A 26,936-nucleotide genomic window follows, 5' to 3' on the forward strand; every position below is an offset into this window, starting at 1 on the left:
TGATAGTATCTAGAAATAACTATAAGTCAAATTTTACTGGTTGGTAGAAAAAATTTATAAATTGTAATAATGTGAAATAATCCTGAATATAGTAGATATTAACAGAACCCAATTATAGTAGATATCAATAAAACATAACATCTATACAGAGCTTTAAGGCTTATAAAATGCTTTATGTATATCATCTTATTTGATTCACACCATAATCTTATGAAGTAGGTCTTATTAGTATATCTATTTTAGAGATGAGTAATTGAGTCAGATAGAGATTAAGGAACTTTCTAGATTCACATAGTTATTAAGTCTGAGGCAACATTCAAACTCATATCTTTCTGACTCCATGTCCAACATTTTCCCTAATCCTGCCCGAGGTAGAATAAATACCAAATAAAGGAGCTTGGATATTATATCTAAAGCAATAGAGAGATACTAGAGGATTTTGATCATAGCCCTCAGTAGTTCAGTCACACAACTGATATGTATTACATGTTAAATTTTAACCCCTGTTCTACCAACTCTCCACTATTCTGCATAGCTTTCTAACTTAGTACATAGTAGGTTCCTATTTTGTACTTAATTGAAATGAGGCCCTGATTGCAATGATAAAACACTTTAAATGTTTTCAAATTATTTTCATTGATTGTTTATTTATTTTCTGTTTCTTAAGTTGCTCCTCATGTCCAAAGCTAGACTCAAAATTTATTAGTTGCTTCCTGATTAACCACACCAGGACACATTATGCCACTTTGACATTGGGCTAGACTGTGAATTGAAAATGGATCAACAATGTGTAATATGTTAACCTTATATGGAGAGGAACTTAGAGCAGGATTTAGAGTCCTGGGCCTATAATACCAAGATTTAAACTCAAATATAACCTCAGGCACTTCTGAGTAAGGTGACTCTGGGTAAGTTTCTACATCTTTGTCTGCCTCAATTTCCTCAGTTGTAAAATAGTGACAACAGCACATATTTTTCAAGGTAATTGTGAAGATATGTGAGAAAATAATGGGATTTGGCAGATGCCCAGGGGCCCCACCTGAAGATTGATTTAGAATTGATTGAATTGGGTGAGATTGACTGACAACCTACTTAAGGTTGATTAAATTGAGACCACACCTGGCCGGCCCTGAGTGGGATGTTGTTCTTAGAGGCTGGGGACTATGACATCAACACGAGACTACCCTCAACCAATCAGCTTGAAGGACCTCCCCTTCTGGGGGAGTGGGACCAGAGATGTAGGAAGTGAGACTGGTTTCTTGGCTCTGGTCTTTTTGGTTGTGAAACCTCGAGTTGGTTGCAAAAAGGAAAGAAGAAAAAGGAAGATAGTCTGAATCCTAAGGGAGATAGACTTTTCTTTCTGTATTTTCTGTACTCCACGTGTTCTCTCTTTACTTTTTAATATGTGCTTAATGCCAAAAACTGGTGCTGACATTTTTAGCTTATAAGTAAACCTTAGATAGTTCTCCCCCACATTCTGGGTAGAAACAAGGCGACCACACATTAGATTTTAAACTTCATAGATAAAAATGTCATGATATGACTTCTAAACCATAAAAGTACTTTGCAAATATCAGTTACTTCTACTATTTCCACCACCACCACCACCACTACTACTACTATGACTATCACTACTACTAAAACTCCTGCTAATACTCCTGCTATTTCTACTACTAGTACTGCAGTTGGTGCTACTGCTATTATTGTTGCCAGCAGTGCTAATATTATTATTACTGCTATTGATACCACTACTGATAATGGTACCAGTGCTATTTCTACTGTTGCTGCTGGTGGTGGTGCTTCTTCTACTACTGTTACTACTACTACTGCTATTGCTACTACTACTATTGTAGTACTCCTATTGCTGCTACTATTACTACTACTTCTGCTGCTATTGTTGCTGTTTCTATTTCTACTAAAAATAAGCTATAGAACTAATGCAATATTTTATATAACTGGTTTTATGTTATACATTGCAACCATATTAAACATATTTCCACATTAGTCATGTTTTAAGAGAAGAATCAGAAGAAGAGGAAAAAATCACAAGGAATAAAAAACAACAACAAAACTCAAAATAGTATGCTACAATCTTCATTTCCGACTCCATAGTTCTCTTTTTTGAATGTAGAGATCATTTTCCACCATAAGTCTTCTGGTGTTGTCCTAGAGCATTGCATTGCTGAGAAGAGTTAAGTCTATCACAGTTGATCATCACAAAATGTCATTGCTACTGTGTACAGTATACTCTTGGTTCTGCTGATTTCATTCAACACCAATTTCTGTAAGTGTTTCCAGTTTTTTTTTTCTGAAATCCATTTGCTTATCATTTCTTACAGCAAAATAGCATTCCATTATATTTATATAACACAACATGTTTAGCCATTTCCCAATTGATGGGCATCCCCTCAATTTACAATTCTTTGCCACCACAAAAAGAGCAGCTATAAATAGTTTTGTACATGTGGGTCCTTTTACCTTTTTAATGATCTCTTTGGGATATAGAACTAGTAGTGGTATTGCTGGCTCAAAGGGTATGCACAGTTTTATATCCTTTTGGGCATGGTTAGCATTTGCTCTCCAGAATGTTTGGATCAGTTTACACCTCCACTAATAATAAACAACTAATGCAATATAGAGTTATTTTGAAAATCATAGATTCTAGGATAAGTGGTGATACTTCTATTCTATTCTACCTTTGTCAGGGAGTCATGTAGACTACATTTGCAGAGTGGGGTTCAATTCTGGGTGTCTCAAATTATTTGTAATAATCAGAAACTAGCTTTCTTATGAGGAAGTTAATTTTCAATTTATCTATAATAAATACTATAATAAATTAAGCACATAACTTCCAAAGATGTCTTAACCTCAATTTTTTCATCTGTAAAATGGTGGTAATGAATATGTAAACTACATAACATTGAGTCATGTATTATGACATTGGTGTGAAGGATGCATTTTCTATCCATTAAAGTTATATATAAATAAGAGCAAAACACTGGGTGTGTAGAGGGGAGAGAAAAGAGGAGAAGAAATTATGTCCAGGAAAAATGGGGATATTAAAAAGCAGTAATAAAAATTTTAAAATAATTATAAAAGGTGAGGTATTATAATAATAAGGCCAAATTTAATTATTCATATGGATGATGGTGACCATTTAATTTCATGGTAAATTTTATCATTGACTTCAGGCACCTTTTCTTTGGCAACTTGCCCTTCTGCATGATTTCCTCAGGAATCACTGCTGTCTAGGGCCCACTTATTTCTTATTTTCCTAGGTGGTGCCTTGTCATACAGATTTTTCCTACCTTCTTCATCCCTCAACAATTCATATTCATGAATACATACCTATTCTCATTTCAATTTTCTCTTTGATTCCAAATGCAACTAACCAACCTGATAATGTATTTGGCATTAGTATATAATAATATATTAATAAGAGAGAATTCACTTATCCCTTCTATTCCCTAACTCACACTAGTCTAACTTCCCCATCTCTTTCCAGCAACATTCTAAATTGGGGCACTTTTTCTTATTTCATGAGATTTTTTTCCCTCCTTAAAATGAAAATAGACTTGATCAGTTATCCCAGACTGTTTTAATTCCAACACTTAATGGTCAATACCTCTCCAAATGAGTGATTATGTGGTGAATCAATGCCCATGCCAGGAAAGGGAGGAGGATATGTGTACAAATAAGTAATACTGAAATGTATTCTGTTAACAGAGAGCTCCAGAGAAAAAAAAATGGGAGACATAATATATCTGCAAGTCTGTACCAAATCAAAGAGACTTGCAAGAAGGCACTAACAAATATGGCTTCCCTGGCTTTCTCCCCTTATATAGGAAATGTCCTACCTCTAATTTATTCCTTGCTTGCCAGAGAGACTATTTGGTAATAATTAGTGGCAATGTGAGGCATTATCTTTTACTTCTGTACCCAGCTATGTGCTTGGAGGTTTTAATTGGTTGCTGGAAAAAAGGAAGGAAAGATTGATTGAATCTAGATGAACATGTCCAACTTTGGGGTACAGATTTTCATGGGATCACAAAGAATAAAAGTACCAAAAATGCATTTATGGCCTGAATTTCTGATTAAATGCTTAACCCTTCTGAGTTAGTTTTCAGAATCTCAAGGATGAAACAGGTAAAACAAACAGATTAACAACAGTCGCTCAGAACGTTTTTGTTTTGTACCCCATATTCTGGCATATGTACCCCATATATATGGCATACCATGGCTAATGGTAGAGGTCAACTGAATCCATCAGTCACTTTACCATACTTGAATAAATGAACAAAAATCTCTAACCCTGATATCTCTGCCTGAGGAGAAAATTTCTATTAAATCAATTAATCAAGGATATTGTACTAAATGTTACCAACAAATGATGTTGGGCAGGAGTAGAATGCTTTCAGCCACTTGATGAAATGAAAGAACACCATACAAGGAGGGCATTGATTATGTTTAAAGAGACTCAGTGGTGCCTGGTGTATTTTGTATGAAACAGCAAATTAGCTAGGTGCCCAGGATTTGCGTCTCAGGATAGTTCAGTGATGGAAACCTTTCCAGGTAACTCCCTAGAAGGGAATCACTTAGGAGAGAAGGAAGAGAAAAACTTTGTGTTCCCCTGAATTTACAAGAGAATTTTCTTATAAACTTCAAAGGGGTGGGGGATTTGAGTTATTTAGTAGCATCCTAGGCATGTCTTCAGGAAAGGATTGGCTGGGAGAAATTTCCTCAAAATGGAGCCAAGAACAAACTATACACTCCAAGGAAAGGAAGGTTAGTGACTTTACAAGAAGCTCAGAGGAGAATTACACCATGGTTAAAGGGAAATAAGAAAAAAGAACTGGCAACCAAGAGCTGTCAGTTACTCATTAGTTATATGTACTCCCAAATCTCTATCTCCTTTTCAATTTAATGCTGTATATACTTCTAGGAGAATTCACAACCTAGTTTGGGGAAGTTGTTTTGTATCAATTATTTTATATCACCTCAGTAAATACCTATTACCAATTTAGTCTGATTCACAAACTGACATCATCTGTTAGGTAACATATACTAGTGATATGCATATTAGGATCAATAACTTTCAGTAAAGCCAAATTATAAAATTCCTAAAAATTCACAATAAAAATTCACATGAAATTATAAAGTCTCCAAAACCATGAAAAAATATAGGGAATATAGGGAAAAGTCAATTGGTGGCATTTATATGCATAATTTTTCATATTTTTGAAAGAATTTAAAAGGTAAATAACAACATCTAGCATTTATATAGCACTTGAAGGCTGACAAAAGATTTTACAAATAGGATCTAATTGAATCTTCACCACAACTCAGGGAAGTATTTACTATTATTATTTCTATTACATAAATGAGTATATTGAAGCAGGAAAAGGTTAAATGATATGGTAATAAGTCTATGAGGATGGGTTTGAATTCAGGCCATCCCTACTCCCAGTCCAGTGATCTATCCATAGTTTAGCAGCTAAGCATATCTTAAGTAAAACTAGATCTTTGTCAGAAAGTGAGATTATTGGTAGTGATGTTAGAATTTTTGCAGGTTTTTGAATTTGTACACATAATATTACTGTTCAAATAAATGCTTATACTTTTGACAAAATACAACACTCATTCCTCTTAAAAAAAAACACTAGAGAGCATAGAAATAAATGGAGCTTTCCTTAAAAGGATAAGCAGTTTCTACCTAAAACCATCAGCAGACATTATCCATAACAGGGATAAGTTAGAGCATTCCCAATAAGATCAGGGGTGAAACAGAGATGCCCATTATCACCTCTATTATTTAATATTGTACAAGAAATGGCAGTTTTAGCAATAAGAGAAGAAAAAGGAATTGGAATAGGCAAGAAGGAAACAAAACTATTACTCTTTGCTGATGATATAATGGTATACTTAGAGAATCCTAGAGAATCTTCTTGAAGCAATTAGCTACTTGAAACAATTAACAACTTCAGCAAAGTTGCTGGATATGAAATAAATCCACATAAATCATCAGCATTTCTATACATGACCAACAATGATCAGCAGCAATAGAAAGAGAAATTCCACTTAAAATAAATGTAGACAATATAAGATATTTGGGAGTCTACCTAAACCCAGAAACTATATGAACACAAATACAAAATACTTTTCACACAAATAGAATCATATGTAAATAATTGGAAAACTATAAATTGCTTATGAATAGACTGAGATAATATAATAAAAAATAACAATGCCAATCAGATTACTAAAATTTATTTTATGGAACTAGAAAAAATAATAACAAAATGAATCTGAAAGAAGAAAAGGTCAAGATATCAAGGGAACTAATAAAAAATGCAAAGGAAGGTGGGCTAATTGTATCAAATCTAAAGATACAGTATAAAGTGGCTGTCATCCAAACTATTTTTGTACTGGCTAAGAAACAGAGTGGTGGATCAATGGAATAGGTTAGGCACAGAAGAAATAATAGAAAATGCCTATAGTAATCTATTGTTTGATAAACCCAAGAACCCAGCTAATGGATAAGAACTCAATATTTGACAAAAACTGCTGAGAAAACTGAAACATAGTATGGCAGAAACTAGACATAGATCTTACAACATATGTCCAAATGGGTACATGATTTAAACATAAAGGGTGATACCATAGACAATTTATGAGAGGAAAAAAATAGTTTATCTCTGAGATCTATGGAGAGAAAATGAATTTATGAACAAACAAGAGTAGAGAATATTATGAAATGCAAAATGACTGATTCTGCTGACATTAAATTTAAAAGGTTTTGTGGAAACAGAAGCAATGCAGCCAAGATTAGAAGGAAATCAGAAAGCCAGGAAACAATTTCACAGCCAGTGTTTCTGATAAAGTTCTCATTTATAAAATATATAGGGAACTAAATCAAATTTATGAGAAAACACCCATTCCCCAATTGAGAAATGGTCAAAGAATATAAAAAGGCCATTTTCAGTTGAAGAAAATCAAAGATACATATTTCCATATGAAAAATGATTCAAATAACTATTTATTAGAGAAATGTAAGTTACAACAATTCTGAGGTACCACCTCAGACCTATCAGATTAGCTAATGTGACAAAAAAGGGAAAATAATAAATTTTGGAGAAGCTGTGGAAAAATTGGAACACTCATGCATTGTTGGTAGAGTTGTGAACTGATCTAGCAATTCTGGAGAGCAATTTGGAACTATACCCAAAGGGCTTTGGGGTTGTGTATACCCTTTAACCCAGTAATACTACTACTAAGTTTGTATCTCAAAGATATCATAAACAAGGTAAAAGGATCCATATGTACAAAAATATTTCTAGCAGCTCTGGTGGCAAAGAACTAGAAATTGAGGGGAGGCCCATAAAACTGGAAGTGGATAAACAAGTTTGGTATATTAATGTAATGGAATACTATTGTGTTATAAGAAATGATGAGCAGGCAGATTCCAGAAAAACCTGGAAAGATATAAGTGGACTGATGCTGAGTGCAGTTAGCAGAACCAGGAGAACATTGTACACAATAACAGCAACATTGTGTCATGATCATTTGTGATAGATTTAGCTCTTCTCAGCAATACAATGATACAAGACAATTCCAAAGGACTCATGATGGAAAATGCTCTCCACATGCAGAAAAAAAGAACTGTGGAATTTGAATGCAGATTGAACCACACTATTTCTACTCTTTTTTGGGTTATTTTTCTTTTTTGAGGTTTTTCCCTTTTTTTCTGATTCTTCTTTTACAACATGACTAATGCAAAATATGTTTAATGTGATTGTACATATATAACCTATATCACATTGCTTTCTGTCTTTGGGAGGAGGGAGGGAAGGAAGGGAGGGAGAAAGATTTGGAACTCATAATCTAAGAAAAACAAATGTTGAAAACTATCTTTACATGTAACTGGACGAAATACTATTAAGTTTAAAAAACAAATAAATGCTCATAAATTAAGATGAAGTAGTTCTATTAAAATATTTATTTTAATATAATTATTAATATTTATTTTTTCTTAATGAAAGTTGTGAAGACATTAGGAGACCATGTTTTCCAGAGCTAAGGTCCAGCAAGCAAGCTGTACACTGAGCTTGGCATAACAACACTATTTTGTGCTCAACCTCTGGATGTTGTCACCCTCTGACAAAATCATACAATTATTGGATTGATTTGTCCAGTACCAGGGGTTCTCTGAGTTTGGACAAGCACTAGACAAACTTGGACGAGTACCCATGTTCCAGTCATGAAGCCCTGCTATGAATCAAACCTGTATCATTGCTATTGGTATCCTTTATTCTCAGGGCTACAGCTCACTGTGTAGCCAGTGGTATAAGTATTGACATCTCCCCATACTTCCTCTTGTCACCCCATCAGGGGCAGGGCCCTGGTACATGGGTCATTGCTTGTAAACTGTTTCCCTCACTTTGAAATTAAACCTCTGTTTCATTCCTGACTCTCCTATCTTTAACTCTGTTCGGCTCCAGCCATCCACATGTTAGAAGCTGGTTCAATCTTGTTGACAGAGCCTCTGCACAGTAGATGTGAATGTGGTCATCAGTTTACAAATCAGTGAAAATATACATAGCTCTATGTGAGTGTAATGAAACAAGTCATAAAAGAAGACTTTCAATTCAAAACTAATGACACCTTTGGTATTTTTAAAAGATAGTGCTGTTAACTGAGAAAATAAAAGTCCTCAGAACAACTCCCAAGAAAGAAAACATTTTGTTATCCTCATAACATAAGAAAAATAATCTTTATTTTACTGAATGAAAAAAATCTCTGATGACTGTAACAAATAGTATATTTGGCCAAATAAAAAGAAACACTTTATCAAAGTAATATGGAAACAGGAAAACATTCTCTATACTCAAAATCTGAAGACAATTCTTTGGATTAGAATTTTTAACTTTGATAATTGCCTCAAATCCACAGAAGTAAGAACATTTTGTAATGGGGGAGACAATTTTATGTCTCTGTGTGTATGGCAGGTAATACTTGAAATTCCCTCTTGTTGGAATTTTTCAATATATATATATAAACATATATATTTATATAAATATACTACATGTGTGAATGTATATGTATATGTGTATGTATCTATATATACATATTCAGTTGTATATAAAAATGTAACATACCATATAGGGAAAGAGGAGAATAAGGGGACAAGAGAAAGGGTAAATAAAAAGGAGGGCAGATTAAGGGAAGCAGTGGTTAGAAGCAAAATAGACTTTTGAGGAGGGATGAGACAGATTAGAGAGACAGGAGAAGGAGGAGAAGAAAATGACGATGATTGTGATAATGATAATGATCAGGAAAAATACAGTTAGAAATCATAAATGTGAATGTGCATGAGATGAGCTCACCCATGAAGCAAAAGCAGATGGAAGAATGGATTAGAAACCAGAATCTAGCAATATGTTGCTTACAAGAGACATAGTTGAAACAGAAAGATACATACAGGGTTTCAGCTAAAGTAAAAAAAAAAAGACAAGGGTAGCAATCATGACTTCAGACAAATCATAAACATAAATTTACCTAATTAAAGGGATAAGAAGAGAAGCTACATTTTGCGAAAAGGTTCCATAGGCAATGAAATAATATTTTAAAAAATACAGCCAGTTGCTCAAATAAAAGCCTCATTTCTCAAATATGTGCTGAGTACATAACTGAGTGAAATTTATAAAATTGAGAACCATTCCCAATAGAAAAATGGTTAAAGGATATTAGCATGCAGTTTATAGAACACAAAACCAAAGTTATCTATAGTCATTTGAAAAAATGTTCTAAATTACTATTGACTAGAGAAAGGTAAATTCAAACAAGTCTGAGGTACCAACTCAAATCCATAAGGAGTAACAAATGCTGGAGAGCCTGAGGGAAAAGTGGTTACACAAATGAATTCCTGGTGGAGTTGTGAACTTGTCTGACCAATATGCAGAATAATGTGGAAGTACATCCAAAGGGCTATAAAACTGTAAACCCAGCAATATCACTACTAGATCTTTTTCTCAAAGATATCAAAGAAAAAGAGAAAAGAACTAAATATAAAAAAATAGTATTTATAGCTGTTCTTTTGCATGATGGCAAAGAATTTAAAGTCAAGGGGATCCTCATCCATTGGAGAATGGATGAACAAGTTGTGGCATATGGTTGTGATAGAGTACTATTATGTTATTGGAAGTGGCTAGGGGGTGGTTTCAGAAAAAAAAAACATAGAAAGACATACAAAGTGATGCAAAGTGAAATAAGAAGAACCAATAGATCATTGTGCACAGTAACAGCAATGTTAAAATAGTGATCAACTGTGAAAAATTTGACTACTCTGATCAATACAATGATCCATAAATATTTCAAAGGACGCATGATAAAAACATGCTATCCTCCCACAAAGAAAGAACTGATGATCTCTGAGTGCAAATTAAATTGTAATTTTCTCACTTTATTTTGCTTGCTTATTTTGAATTATGGCTACTATAGAAATAGGTTCTGCATTATTTCATATATATAATTGATATTACATTGCTTGCCTGCTTAAAATTAAAAAAGAATACTCTAATAAATAATAGAATTTTAAAAATATTAAAAATAGAATTTACTCAAATTCTACCGATAAAATAATGAAAAACCTCACTTTTAGAATTGGAATTATTCATGTTTTACTTTAATTAGTCTATTAATTAGGACAAGCAGTTAATTAGGGACAAGCTGTCAAACAGGAAAATTACTTGAATGATGCATATAGAACTTGGATGCTAACTAAACATTCTTTGTAATGCATACTCTCTTTAATGAGTGTGATGACTTCTCTGCCCTCACTTCAGCTATCTCATGCCATGCTAAAAGAATTACCTTATGTTTCTAGATTTTTCTGGCCACAGTTCAGCATTATTTCTTCTTTTTTCCCCCAAAGTAATACACAGATAAAATAAGTGGCTACAAATTGCATTTTTACAATGTCAGGAAAGCATTCTGCTCATTTCATGAAACTACATGAAGGTGATAAGCCAGGTCAACGGAAATTTTTTAATCTTGATTTTATTTTTATTTATTTTTTGAAACTTCTTTTTACATTTTGGCATCATAGTAATTTTTAAAGATAATCTGTTCCATCATCACTGAATTTTCCCTTGTAATACTGAAAAAAAAAGTTAAAAAAGGCTAGGATGTGTTGGTAAATGTTTATGTTTGAATATATGTATCTACATAACTTCCTTTCAGTTTAATTTTAATTATGAATATTTTATCTATAACTTTCTTCAAGTCTAGACAATCAACAAAACAAGAATGAAACTCTGATTTGCCATATGTTCCATGGTGTGAATGCTAAAGGAAAATTAAACAATCTAAGTCCAGGTCAATCTAGGTCCAGCACAGGACTAAGCAACTACAACAAAAAGGTGTGTCATCATCTTTAGCAATCTTTGTAAAGGCTTCCTTTTGCTGAGTTGTTACTAAATAGTTGTGTGTGTGTGTGTGTGTGTGTGCATACATATCATACATAGGCTAAACATTTAGATATTTGTGCACTTAGATGTATCAGTGATCCCATGGATGTCGACACTCTATTCATATCTACCAATTCTTTCTAATTCTTGTCTGTATCCCCCCCAAAAAATATTACACAGGGAATATATTCAAAATGCTAGATGTCAACATGGAATAATTGAAATTTCACTGGATCTGGAGCAAGAGACCATGTGTCTCAATCTCATTCTATCCTACTATCCTTACGCAAGTCATTTAAATCCTCTATGACCCAATTTCCACATTCATAAGAGGTAAGGCTTCCCCTAGATGATCTCTAACAACATTAATTCTAAGATTTTATTATCTTAATGATTTTTTCCATTGAATCTAATCGTGGCCTGAGTTCATGTCAATAGATCTTGGAATTCCAACCATATTCGGTCAATTGGTCATTATTTTCTTATCTTTCTAGAATTTTTCACAACTATTGACATTTCTGAATTTACACTAACACCCTAATCAAGATCCTCATTGCTTTTTTAAAAACCTAGAATACTTTAATAGCCTCCCAGTGACTTCTATTCATCAGCTCTTTCCTCTCTTCAATTCTTAATCTACACCACTCTTTGTCCAAAACACAGGATTGATGAACCAACTACCTGGACTCTACATCTACATTTTTTTAATGGATGATAAGAATTTTAAGTTTTTCCTTGTTGTTCTAATATAGAGAGCTAGGCTGAACTCTTTTAAGTGATTATTGATGCCAATCAGGAGTCCACGTATTGTTACTACACATGTAATCAGCAAAATGTCATCTGCAAAGAGAAGTATCTAGTGGCCCTCACCATTTATGAAGAATTACTCTTCCACTTCTACTGTGTTCTAGATTACCTTTATAATGTTGGTCAATATGTTTGGTGAATATGAAGATCCTTATATTACTTCCCAAACTTCTCCGAGATGGGGCAGATAGGTGGATAAAGCATTGGCCCTGGATTCAGGAGTAGCTGAGTTCAAATCCAGCCTTAGATACTTGGTTAGCTGTGTGACCCTGGGCAAGTCACTTAACCCTCATTGCCCTGCCCCAAAAAAAGTTATTTAAAAAAGAATATAAACACAAGAATAAATTAAGAAGCTACTGCATACTCCAAGCAGGGGATTTTTAATTTATGGTTTTATTTCACATGGATAGCATGGACAGAATTTGATGTGGGTAAATAAGGAAGTGAGAGAATGGAGTGCTAAACTGGGAGTCAAGAAGATATGAGTTCCAAACCAACATCAGTCACTCATTGGCTGTATCAGGAAAAGTTACTTAATTTCTTTAAATTTCCTCCTTTGCAAAATTTGACTAATAATATTTCCTAATTCACATAGGGCTTTAAGAATCAAATGACATAATAATGTATAAGCACAATAAAGTGCTATTCAAAATTTAGCTATTATTAATTTTATTATTATTATTATCCCTATCTCTAGAAGTATCAACAAAACAATTATCAAAGTATGCACATTTTAGGGCATTGTAGTTGGTGTGCATTTAGCTCTGATTCTGCTATTTTTGGCTCTTCATTATTTAAACTGTCTTCTCTTTGTATATATTTGGGTATACCTATGTATTTTTTATGTTTGTCATTTCATATAATATAATTATATTTCATCAGGTTAATGGGATAAGGATTGTACCAGTGACTTCATTAGTAGAAGAAACTACTGTATAATGAACTTTTCTCCAATAATGAAAGTCAGCATGTTTTTCTGTAATGCAAAATGAGAATTATCTAAAACTACAAAAAGTTAAGTGACTTGTCCAGCATTACATAGTCGTTATGTGTTAGGGGATTGACTTAAAACCTAGGTCTTCCAGTTTGCAAGGCCTGTTCTCTATCTACTCTGCCATTAGATTGATAGATAACATATTATTCACCCATTCTTCAGTGATGTGTTTTTTACTATAAATCTCCATAAGTTAATAGCTTATTATATGAGAATGATTTTGGGGAGTTTGGGGAATCTGGGACACTGGAAAGATCTCTTCAGTAGTATGACTAACAAGGTTGAAGATTCAATAATTTCCCCTTTTCTTCATTTTGATAATTTTCCATATGATTTTGATTAAAAAAGAAAAGGATTCTCTTCTGGATAGAACATGAATTCAAAATAGATTTCCCAAGTTTATTGCATGTAATAAAATTCTGTATGAACTTGTCAAATAAAATATTTTATAAATGCTACCTGCTCAATAACTATGATTAATTTTAAAATAAATGAAAATAGGCAAATTGCAGACCCCATAAAGTAAGAATTAGATTAATTTATAAAGAGCACCAGGATGAAAAAATATGACATATATAGAGGATAGCACCGAGTTTGGGGTGAACTGTCCTTGGTGCTAGTTATGTATGTGTTTCTCTTATCTGAGAAATAGCCTAGAACTTTTGAGAGGCTCCTGCAGTCTGTTCCTAAATTGTAGAAATATGATCATCTGTATTTAGATTGCAGGGAGTGATTGTTCATCCCAAAGAGGTTATTTATCCTTGGCATATTGAAATGCCATTACATAAGGAGTGAAATTTTAAATACAAAGTATATTTTCATTTATTCCTAAAAGACTTTAACAGATTTGAGAAAATGCAAAACATAGACTGTCTACCATGACTAAACCTGCAGTATATATTATAGTAATCTTATTTCTGGATATTATGTTAGTGATGATGATGGAAGTTTTCACTGTCATCAATTGTAATAACAAATACTCACAGTTATATAGTATCAGCTAAATAGTAAAATCATTAATAATTACATTTTCAAAATGACATATCTAAGTTCAATGAGGGTTAAGTGACTTGCCCAGGGTCACACAGCTAGTCAAGTCTCTGAGGCTGGATTTGAACTCAGGTCCTCCTGAGTCCAGGGCTGGTGCTTTATCCACTGTGCCACCTAGCTGCCCCTATTATGACTTCTTCTTTTTTATTATTACATATAAGGTATTTTATTTTTTCCGTTACATGTAAAGATAGTTCTCAACTTCTGTTTATACAAGCTTTACAGTTTCAGATTTTTCTCCCTCCCTCCCCTCTCTCTCCCCTCCCCTAGACAGCAGGTAATCTGATATAGGTTATATCTATATATCTATATATCTATATACACACACACACATATATATATATATATATACATAATAACATTAATCCTATTTCTGCATTAATCCTGTTATAAGAGAAAAAATCAGAGCAGTAATGCAAAACCTCAAAATAGAAAAAAAAAAACAGCACCCAAAACAAAAGAAATAGTATGGTTCAATCAGCATCTATACTCCACAGTTCTTTTTTTTTTTTCTTGGATTTGGAGATCCTCTTCTATCATGAGTTCCCTGGAACTCTTCTGTACCATTGCATTAGTGAGAAGAATATAGTCCATCACAGTAGGTCAACACTCAATGTTGATGATACTGTGTACAATGTACAATAGTATTCCATTGTGTTCATATACCACAACTTGTCCAGCCATTCCCCAATTGATGGGCACCCCCTCTACTTCCAATTCCTTGCTACCACATAAAGAGCAGCTATAAATATTTTTGTACATGTGGGTCCCTTTCCCCCTTCCATGATCTCTTTGGGAAAAAGACCCAAAAGTGGTATTGCTGGGTCAAAGGGTATGCACAGCTTTATCGCCCTTTGGGCATAATTCCAAATTGCTCTCCAGAATGGTTGGATCAGTTCACAGCTCCACCAACAATGAATTAGTGTTCCAATTTTCCCACAGCTTCTCCAACATTTATTATCTTCCTTTTTTGTCATTTTAGCCAATCTGATAGGTGTCAGGTGGTACCTCAGAGTTGTTTTAATTTGCATCTCTCTAATCATTAAAGATTTAGAGCATTTTTTCATATGGGAATAGATAGCTTTGGTTTCTTCATCAGAAAACTGCCTGTTCATATCCTTTCACCATTTCTCAATTGGGGAATGACTTGGATTCTTATAAATTTGATTTAATTCCCTATATATTTTAGAGATGAGGCCTTTATCAGAAGTACTGGCCTCAAAAATTGTTTCCCAGCTTTCTGCTTCCCTTCTAATTTTGGATGCATTGCTTCTGTTTGCACAGAAATTTTTTAATTTAGTATAATCAAATTCATCCATTTTGCATTTTATAATATACTCTATCTCTTGTTTGGTCATAAACTGTTTTCCTTTCCAAAGATCTGATAGGTACACTATTCCATTCTCTCCTAATTTACCTATTGTATCACCTCTTATGTCTAAATCATGTATCCATTTTGACCTTATTTTAGTATAAGGTGTCAGATGTTGGTCTAAGCCTAATTTCTGCCATACTATCTTCCAGTTTTCCCAGCAGTTTTTGTCAAATACTGAGTTCCTATCCCAGAAGCTGGAGTCTTTGGGTTTATCAAACACTACATTACTAGTGTCATTTACTACTGCATTTCCTGAGCCTAGCCTATTCCATTGATCTACCACTCTATGTTTTAGCCAGTACCAGATAGTTTTGATGACTGCTGCTTTATAGTAAAGCTCCAGGTTTGGTACCGCTAACCCACCTTCCTGTCAATTTTTTTTCATTATTTCCCTGGATATTCTTGATTTTTTGTTTTTCCAGATGAATTTTGTTATTATTTTTTCTAGCTGTATAAAATAATTTTTAGGTACTCTGATTGGAATGGCACTGAATAAGTAAATCAATTTAGGCAGTATTTTCATTTTTACTATATTAGCTCTGCCTATCCATGAGCAATTGATATCTTTCCAATTATTTAGATCTGATTTGCTTTGTGTGAAGAGTGTTTGGTAGTTGTGTTCATAGAGTTCCTGGGTTTGTCTTGGCAGGTAGACTCCCAAGTATTAAATGGAATTTCTCTTTCTATCTCTTGCTGCTGGACTTTGTTGGTCATGTATAGAAATGCTGATGATTTATGTGGATTTATTTTATATCCTGCTACTTTGCTAAAGTTGTTAATTGTTTCAAGTAATTTTTGAGTTGATTCTCTAGGATTCTTTAAGTATACCATCATATCATCTGCAAAGAGTGATAGTTTTGTTTCCTCCTTGCCTATTCTAATTCCTTTAATTCCTTTCTCTTCTCTGATTGTTAAAGCTAACATTTCTAGGACAATATTAAATAATAGGGGTGATAATGGACATCCCTGTTTCACCCCTGATCTTATTGGGAAGGACTCTAATTTATCTCCATTGCATATAATACTTGCTGATGGCTTTAGGTAGATACTGTTTATTATTCTAAGGAAAGCTCCACCTATTCCAAAACTCTCTAGTGTTTTTATTAGGAATGGGTGTTGTACTTTGTCAAAAGCTTTCTCTGCATCTATTGAGATAATCATATGATTTTGGTTGATTTTCTTATTGATTTGGGTGATTATGTTAATAGTTTTTCTAACCCATTATGACTTCTTGAATTGAAAACATAAAGGGATGCTTAGTTAATGTGACATATAAGAGTATGAATTTCCACTTCAATAAAAAGAAATAAGTCCAGAAAAATATAAGGAAATTCTTGTTCAAACATGAAGACAATATTTCCTTTTCCTGTCTTCCTCCCTTTCCTCAATGCTAGCATAGTCAAATTTGTCTTATTTCTGATAAGCAGACAAGTTGATATCACTGAGACTGGTTTATCAGAAACATGGACTATGCTGGCAACAGCAACGTGCTTATTATCTTCTTTTCAGTGTTAACTCAATTTGTATGCAAAGCTGAAAGGAGAAAAAGCCAAGGGTCAGTTGAAGAGATTCCCTTTTGAATAGGAGCTAAATGAAATGTGCTATGGCTTATCCTGTTGCAGTATAATTTTCTTAATGGGTACAAGACATTTTAAAGTTGTTGTGGTCAAGAGTATCAAAGCTGAGAGAGAACTACAGTCAGATTGGGTCAGTGGTGAAAGAAGGGTCATTAAGAAGTGCTAAATGATTGGAAATATTAGTGAGTACAGTGTTGAATTAAACATGGTCTGATCCAAGGAGTGAGTTATAACTTTGAATAGTCTTTCTTCAAATCTGTATATTTTCAAAGGACCCTACAAATAATTTTCTCTTATCCCATATCTCTCTAAATATGGTAGTCCTCAAATTGCTGGGAAGATTAATATTGTGAGAGATGATAGCAAAAATAGATTGTATATAGCATATATCATTTGTTTTTTTCAATTCCATAAGGAAATTTCATTCATTCCTTAGGTGTTAGTTCAGAAAGTGGCAAATTTCATAAGTCATTACAGCAAAAAATTGCCAAGTCATTTATGATCAACCCTCCAAACTTATGTGGGGTGGCCCACACACAACAGATATATGGTCTCCTTCAAATTTATACTAAAATACTTTCACATCCAATAGGATCAGCCAGGGGTTGTTCTCTAATGGAATAACTTTCAGTGAGTCAGATACATTTCTAGCATGATATATTGAAGGAGGGCCTTAACAGAGAGGCTAATGTTGTAATCCTGCACTATAGTGAGTGAAAGTTGACAGAATGCTGTATAGGAATAAGTACCAGATCTGATGTCAGGGAGGCCAAGTTCAATTCTGGCTTTGGCTCTTATTACTGGTGTTACATTAGATGTCATTTAAAGTTTCTTAGGCACAACTTCCAGTTCTCATAAAGTAATATTCACTATTCTTTACCAAATATTGGATTATATAGACATTATTTTGTTTAGGATATATCTATATATTTTATAGCTTTAATATTCTATTCTATTAGTATTTATGCATGGTAAATAACAGATAATAATTGAATTAACTCTAGCTAAAGGTTGTCCTTTGTATTGGGGAAATATATCACAGAAACAAATTAAATCAATTAATCAGCAATTATTTTTCAGTTCCACTGTGTGTCAAGCACTGCATAGAGTACTATGGGAACTTCCCCAAAATTATGATGTCACCTCTGATTATTAGAGAGTTACATTTGGCTTAAAATTTCTCTTCCAAATTCAGAGCTAACTCCACTGCTTACCAAGTCTTCATCTTTTGCTGATGGCCATTTTCTTGATTCTTCTCTCTACAGTCATGTTCCTTCTTTTGTGTCTACTTATGCTGTTTCCTCTAATCTCATCTATTTCCTCTTTTGATGGATTACCGGAATGATGAATTTGGGAATTGTGTACATATGGCCTGCTCATATTTTGTTGAAATACAAAATATCTCATGTAATTCCTGTGGACAAGATGGATGAGTGTGGGTTGTACTACAATGCATTTACGTAAGCTTAGAACTATTTTAATGACTAGATCCAAAGACTAAGTAGGGTTTCTTGTTTGTTTGTTTATGGGTTATTGGTGTTGTTGTTTGTTTGTGTGTGTGTTTGTGTTGTGTTGTGTTGTATTGTTTTGTTTTGTTTTGTTTTGATTAGTTTAGGCCCAAAGTGATTAGGAAATCAAATGCAGTGAAATGCTTATGGACAAAAAAAAAATCCAAATTTACTTGGGAAAAGAGATTAGAAAGGCATAAAATTACTAACTAAAGTAGATTCTGTCTTTCTCTGACTCTACATTTAAAATAGCAGCAACAATTGGTCAGAAAGTTATCCCGTGTGGCAGTGGAAATATTCCTAAACATCAAATACAATATCTCTCCTTAATCTGTACTTTGTATGTCTCAGGGAATAAGGAAGCAATGCCAGTAGTTCAAGCCCAATACCAACAGTATCCTAGGATTGCCACCTTGCCCTTTTGAATGGAGATTAGTTCAATCTACATACAACAAATGTTATTTCTGCCACAGTAGTTATTAATTTTTTGAGGTCACCATGAAAGAAAGTCTACAGTGCAGTGTTCCAGGGTCCTGTTCTGGTTAACATTTTAATCAATGGTGTGCATTAAAGTATAAATGGACTACTAATTAAATTTGTACCTGAACCAAGGTTCAGAAGGATAGCTAATATGCTATGTGACAGAGCTAACTCCAAATCACTTGACTTCCTGGAGTGGCCCAAGAGCAGAGATCAGAGACTCCTCCTCTGTCAAGCTTCCTGCCTAAAAGGTGATAATACGCACCACTTTTGAGTAGGGGACTAGCTATTTTTTTTTTTTTTGGTGAAAGGGGAGTGGGTGAATCAATTGATCCATAGCCAGCAAAGACACACAGAACAACTTATCACCAGGTCTCTGGACCACAGATTGGCATTAGTATAGAACTCTACTGTGTATTCATGAATTTCACCCAAAGACAATGTTTGGGATTTCACACACAGTATCTTCTGAATAATAGGAATGGCATGACAATTGATTGTTCTAGGGCTAGGTAAATACTCTTCCTCCTCTCTGAATTCTTCAAAGTTATAAGTTGTTTGGATAGAAACACTCTAACTCTTTCTATCTCCTCCTTTCCCTTCACCACACTATAGCTCCATCCAATAACCCTATTGTATTCTGTCCTTCTCTTCCACTATAACACTATTTTATTATTAATAAATTGAATGTTCATATTATACATCTTCCTTTCATACTCTCACTATCTTCTTTCAAGAATGGAAACTTGGCTTCCCTCTGAAGATACTAAATACTTTCCTTCCCAGTGCTTACTGCACCTTCTCTCATTCTCCTTAACACACTGGTCTAGGAGAAGGAGAAGACCTTGCTCCACAATGTTATTTCCTTAACTTTCATCCTTCTTATGCGTCAACTTCTGCTTTTATTGATTATAATCCAACACCATTCCCCATGTCTTGATGTACCAAAAGGATCCCTTATCATTTGTCTCTCTCCTGTCCATATATTCATCTCTAATATCTTAAAATGATTCTCTGGACTTACTGATCAATTTTTATTCAGATTATTCCCAAATCTACATAGCCAAACCTCATCCCTTGAGACTCATTTTCCTGTTTTTGTGTCTTTGTATCATTTCTTTCTTCATATAGCTTCATTCTCCTCCTGGAATGTTTTCCTTCCTCCTCTTAGTTTTCCTTATTTTCTTTTTTTACAGGTTAAACATTTTTAGTTACATTTTTCTATTCCAAGATCTATCCTTCCTTCTGTCCCTTCCCTCCCCCATTCACAGGGTGGCAAACAATCTGTTATGGGTTATACATATATGATCATGCAAAACATCAACATCATATTTGTCACAATGAAAGAATGTGAAAAGTAGCACGCATGCTTCAGTCTTCAGGACTCATGCTCTTCCTCTTCCTCTTCACTTTTTGGTCTTCTTTCAAGTCCCAACAAAAATCTCACCCTATGCAAAGAGTCTCCCCTAGTCTTTCTGAATATTAGTGCTTTACCTTTGAGGTTTTTTTCCAATCTATTCTTTACATATCTTATCTTCCATAGCTATTTGAATGTTGTTTACTCCATTAGAATGCGAACTTTTTGAAGGCAGGGATGTTTTTAGAAAAGGAAAATTACTGCAATGTTGAAATGAATTAATGCAAAAATATATTTACATTAAAATTAGCCCATGAAGATGAAATTAAAGAGATTAAGATAAAACCTTATACTTTTATTTTTTAAAAAGAGTTTCACAATTACCAAAGTAGAGATATATGGCTAGACAGTAAAATGAATTTTTTATTAAAAATATCAACAGTGTGAAAGACATATAAAAGCTCACATAAATTAACATTAATAAAAGCACAGTGTACAAGAAAAAGGGGGTTAATACTAATGCCATCATCTTCTTTGGAAGAACACATGTGAAGAATTAAGTACAGTTGAATAATCACATTTTAGGAAAGTCATTGATAAGTTGTTAAGGATAAAGAGAAGGAAATCTTGGTAAAACAAATTGATATTCCAAGGAAATAGTTGTACAATTTGAGGCATTTAGCTTCAAGAAGAAAATACTTTGCAAAGGATATGGTGAGTATGATGTGGAAATGAATTGAACTTGGTGTAGTTTGTGCTAGAGGGAAGGGCATTTGCAACAGGTGTCAGTTGCAAAAAAGATATTTTAGATTTGATATAAGAAGAAAATTGTTAACAATTAGAGCTTTTCTAAAGTAAAATTGGAAGCCCTGTAGCTAATGGATTTCTTGCTAATTGGAAGTCTTCAAGATAATGCTAGATTATAATTTCTTGGGCATAATGTGTAATATAGGTAGATATAGATAGATAGATAGATAGACAGAAAGACAAATGATGAATTTATTAAGCACTTACTATATGCCAGGTGCAGTGATAAATACTAGGAACACAATTACAAGTAAAAATGTCAATTCCTTTCTTCAAGGATCTAACATTGTAGTGAGAGGAGATAATAGATTTTTTTTTAATGATGGAAGGTTAGAGGAAGGGTTTTGTTGTTTTGTGTGTTTCTTGAACTTGATTCTCAAAGTGGACCATGAAATTGGGGTGATGTCATAAAAAGCAGTGAATTGAATTTAAGTGAGGGAGGACTGTACAAAGTCACCAACCTCACTCTCTCCTCCAGAGCCACCTGGATGCAGTGGCAAGATCGATAGATAGATAGATAGATAGATAGATAGATAGATAGATAGATAGATAGATAGATAGATAGATAGATCAGGACAAATGGAGATGGCTCTTAATATTTAAGACAATTGGGGTTAAGTGACTTGTCCAGGGTCACACAGGTAGTGTCTTTGGTGAGAGTTGAACCCAGATCCTCCCAACTTCAAGGCCAGTGATTTATCCACTGTAGTATCTAGCTGCCACAGGAAAGGAAGAGTATTCATGTAGAAAACATAGGAAATTCTGGAGATTCAGAAGTACAGCTAGAACAAAAGTGAGCATGGATGTACATACAAATCATAAGTGTATATTGGAATAGATGGCCTCTGAGGTTTCTTCTAACTGAATTCTTTGATTCTCTATATGCCAAAGGGAGGTGGAAGAAAGGGTGAGAACAAAACAAGGAAGAAGGAAGAGGATAAGGTAAAGGGAAAGGGAATGAAGTACTTTATACCTCCTGCAAAGCTCTTCAACATAGAGATGAGTACATGATTCCTTTCAGTATAATAAAATGCTTAGCTGAAAATAAACCAAGTTCCTGTTACTTTACTGAGAAATGTAAGTTATGTAATCTTCGTATTGGAGGAACCTTAAGAAGTAATAAAATCCACCCTATCTATAACTAGAAAAAAATGTAATATTTCTATAAGGGGCCATCCAGCTTTGGTTTGGAGCCCTCTAGTGGTAAAGATATCATTATCCTCTAACACAGCTCATTCCATTAATAGCAGATCTGATAAGCCCCTCCCCACCCTTCCCCCACTCCCCACCACCCGATATTGAACTATCTCTCTGAAACTTTTCACATGTTACTCTTAGGTCTTTCTCCTAGGATCAAAGCAGAACAAATTCACTCCATTTTCCTTGTTACAAACTTTCAAAGATTGTAAGACAAAATATCCAAAGTCTGTTTTCCTCCTTGTTAAACGTTCATAGTGTTTTCTTATTTTTTAAAGTAAAAAACCTTTCTCATCCTCTTATTGCCTTCAATTTAAAATTGAAAAAAAGAAAATTTTTGTAACAATTTTGAATAGTGAAGCAAAAAATCCAAATCTTTTCATTGTCGATGGCTAAAAAATTGTATGTCTCATTAAGTGTCTTGAATCAATCAACTAATTATTAGAAATTTAGCAACATGCTTCATCTTTGGTCCTCTGTAATAATGACTGAGAATTACATTGATCAGATTTTTAAAGCCTTTCAAAGTTGTTTATTTTTATACTGTTGTAGTTGAATAATTTCTGTTCCTAGTTCTGCTCACTCCTCTGCGGAGGGGTACAGTTATTCTAGAAAGCAATTTTAAACTATGGCCCAAAAGGTCTAACCTATATATACTCTACTGTAATACTGATATGTAAACCTGTATAAACTACATGCTAATTCTTCTACTAGACCCCAGGGCTTTCAATCCATACTCATATAACATTTTTTTCTGGTCTCCCCCCCCCCCCACTGACCTAGTTTCCTACACATTGTTACAGATCAGGAAAGTTCTTCCTAAAATGTGACATCCAGAACTGATGACGAGTCATTTCTGATCTGAACAGAAAAAAGGATACCAGAATTATTGCCTTCCTTCTTGGCATGTCAGGTCCTTTCTTAATAAAAACTAGATAACTTTTAAGCCACCAAATTAAATTGTTGATTCAAATTGAGCTTGCAATCCAATAAAACTGAGGATCTTATTTCACAAGAATCCTTTTTTGATCATTGTTAATCCACCTTACATTTATATAGTTGATTATTTTAACAAATGTGTAAGATATTACATTTCTCCCTGTTAACTTTCATCAGAGTACAAATGGGCCACTTTTCTGACTAGGGGAGGTCTTCATTTATCTTGATTCCATTTGTTGTCTCATTTTTCTTTCTAGCTACGATATAGTGATCATTAAAGGGCTTTGGTTGGGTACATGAGCAGTAAAGATAAAAGTATTATGCTATCAGTCTCTCTTTTTAACCTAGTTCTTATTTGGATATGTACTGTGAGAATTGATGGAATAATATCAGGAAATAGCTTTGGATCTTAGACAAATCTGCTTTATAAACTCAGACAATATTGAGCTGTTGTGTTTTATTATGGTTGATTGATCTTTCCCATGAGGGGACAGAAGGAGGCCTTATTTTGAAAATGTGCAGTTATTGGTAATTGATCTCCACTTCAATTTTTCAGAGCATTTTCATCTTTTTGGAAGCAGGAGGCTTATTGGAATACTTCTCATCACACTGGACTATGATTTTAAGATGGGAGGATGTGGTTGCACATCTGGTAGACAAGCTGGGGATTTAGTCAACCTTGTATTACAATTGTATCTTTTTTCTGAACTTTCTGGACTCTACCCTTCTCCTAATCAAGATAGTAAGTAAACTTTTTAGGTAGCAAGTAAAAAGGGCATGAGTAGGAATCAAGATTACAAAGGGGAACCTGGAAATCAAGTATAAACCATCCCAAACATCCAAAAAGCATAATTTGCTTTGGTAACCAAAATTAATATCCTAGTAATATGTACTGAATCAGTAGAAACCATCCAGGCACTCTTTGTCAAAGTTTTGGTTCTAGGAGCAGCTAGGTGGTGCAGTGGATAGAGCACCGGCCCTGGATTCAGGAAGACCTGAGTTCAAATCCTGCCTCAGACACCTAACACTTACCAGCTGTGTGACCCTGGGCAAGTCACTTATCCCCAATTGCCCCTTAAAAAAAAAAAAGTTTTGGTTCAATGTTATGTAAATTCCAGGCAAAATCCAGCCCTCCATAGGTCCAGAACAGTATTACATCAAAAAGGTACTTTGAAATGATGACTTTTATATTTTACCAATAGCTTCGAGATTATTTGAAAATATCACTATAAAATTGGAGAATTGGTCAAGAAGATCTTTGAATAGAGTGGTGAACATATCAACATATCAGAAGAGTATTGTCCTGAGAGAATAATTACTCAGACAAACTGGAAGAGGACATCAGCAACACTATCACAAATAGTACAGATTCTAGCAGACCACCCCCTACAGTCACACTGAGGCTTGTGGTCTTGGCTAGCCAGTGTGTCTTCTCATCAGAAAGTAAAAATGCAATATTAAGGAAATAATTATTAGTAAAGTGGTTCAGGTCTGGGTAGCAGGGGATATGTTACCAAACTCAATTGAGTGGGCCATCACTATTGCTGGCATCACACAATCTATCATTTTCTAAGTCAAACAGATATACTTGGTCTAATTGGAATCACCCTTGAAGGGTATTGCTTTCCCAAGCCATCAATTTCTCCAGTCCTCTTTGCAGGTGGTCAGGACAGGTATGGAAGAGGTAGTGATAGTGTGAGCTTTTCCCATACCACCCCATCCATCTTCCTCAACCCTGACCTGAAAGGATCATGTACATAGGCCCATACATTTTAAGGACAGTATGCCATTCCACAGTCAGATTTTATAAAGCTTTAGCAGTTGGCAATGCAACAGTATCACTTTCCTGTGACATTGAATCCAGCTTTCCAGAGAAGATAGGGTTGTGGGGTTTAGATGTATCTGGTCAGACTACTTCTCATGAACTCACTATTTCAAATAACTACTTGTCTGTATTATCAGGCACCAGAACCAATGGATTCATCAGATGTTTGGGGTTCAGATTAAAATTGCCATTCTGGTAGAAGGATCTACTGGTATGTAGATTACCATCACCAGATCTGGTGCCAGCATTAGCTTTGCCTAATATCTAATTTCTGTCAGACTTTCCTCAGAGATGGGTGGTGTGGAGAACAGCTAGAACAATGCAGACTCACCTATAACCTTTTACTATTCAACACTCACGATCCATTTATGGAGTTCCTGAACAGTCAATTACTAGTTTTAAATAGTTTGTAAATTTTCAGTTTCTAAACAACTTTATCATCCATTCATGATTTTTTTAAATTAGAGTGTTTTAATTCCTTTCTTTATTTAGGCATTACTTTTGAGAACCGTATTTAATTTTATAAGCTTCTCCCTGTTTTTATTTGTTTGGCTTTGTTGGTTTAGGGTCTTAGGAGATTGGGGCTCATGGATATTTTCCCTGTTTTTGTCATTGAAATGTAAGAGTGGAATATTTACACATTTCCATTTAGTTCTTTAATATTAAGATTTAAAAAAAAATTAAAAGATGGACTGCGGCTTTAAAAAAATGCTGTTGTTGAATCATTTTGTTTTCATTTATTTCTGACTCTTTGTGACCCCGTTAGGGTTTTTCATGGCAAAGATATTGGACTGGTTTGCCATTTCCTTCTCCAATTCATTTTACAGGTGAGGAAAGTAGGGCAAACAGAGTTAAGTAACTTTACCATGGTCACATACCTAGTAAGTATCTGAGGCAGGGGTCAGCTAGGTGCCACGGTGGATAGAGTACTGGCCCTGGAGTCAGGAGGACCTGAGTTCAAATCCGGCCTCAAACACTTAACACTTACTAGCTGTGTGACCCTGGGCAAGTCATTTAACCCCAATTGCCTCACCAAAAAAAAAAAAAAGTGAAGGATTGGACCCAGGCATAGTAAATATTGTGAGCAAAGCCAGGGGAGAATAAAATAAGTGTCTGAGGGCTGAGGAGTAAAAAGTACCTGACCATAAAGGCCTGGTAGAGGAAGTCAACAGTACAGCTGGGGGAGAGATGAGAAATGACTGGCCTGGATGCCATCCTTAAAAGGAGGTTCTTAGGAGAGCTATAAAATCAGAAGGAAAGGTCACAGAAATAGAGTGAACTTCCATGTCTGAATTCCAGGTTTGCTGTGAGGCTTTAGAATAAGGAGTTGGGGCATGGCTGGAAAAGTTAGGAGGGCAGCCTAATAAGAAATCTTCCCTTTGGTTGCTTTAATGGTTGTAAACTTTCCAGGATTCTCTCTTTTTGTTGTCCTTGGGCAGTGACTAATGATTTCCAAAGTCAAGTCCTTCTTTTAACTAGGTCTCTAGACCTTAGAGTTCTCAATGTGAAGCACTGGCAACTGATCATGCCCTTTGGCTTGGTCTTCCAAGTGGTC

The 26,936-nt window shown here is 34.5% G+C and overlaps 1 pseudogene; it reads left to right on the forward strand.

The window, feature by feature from the left end:
- Positions 1 to 1,621: 1,621 nt before the first annotated feature.
- LOC122753338 lies at positions 1,622 to 25,696 on the forward strand (annotated as a pseudogene).
- The last annotated feature ends 1,240 nt before the right edge of the window (positions 25,697 to 26,936 follow it).

This window comes from Dromiciops gliroides, chromosome 1, assembly GCF_019393635.1.
Source record: "Dromiciops gliroides isolate mDroGli1 chromosome 1, mDroGli1.pri, whole genome shotgun sequence".
Lineage (NCBI taxonomy): Eukaryota > Metazoa > Chordata > Mammalia > Microbiotheria > Microbiotheriidae > Dromiciops > Dromiciops gliroides.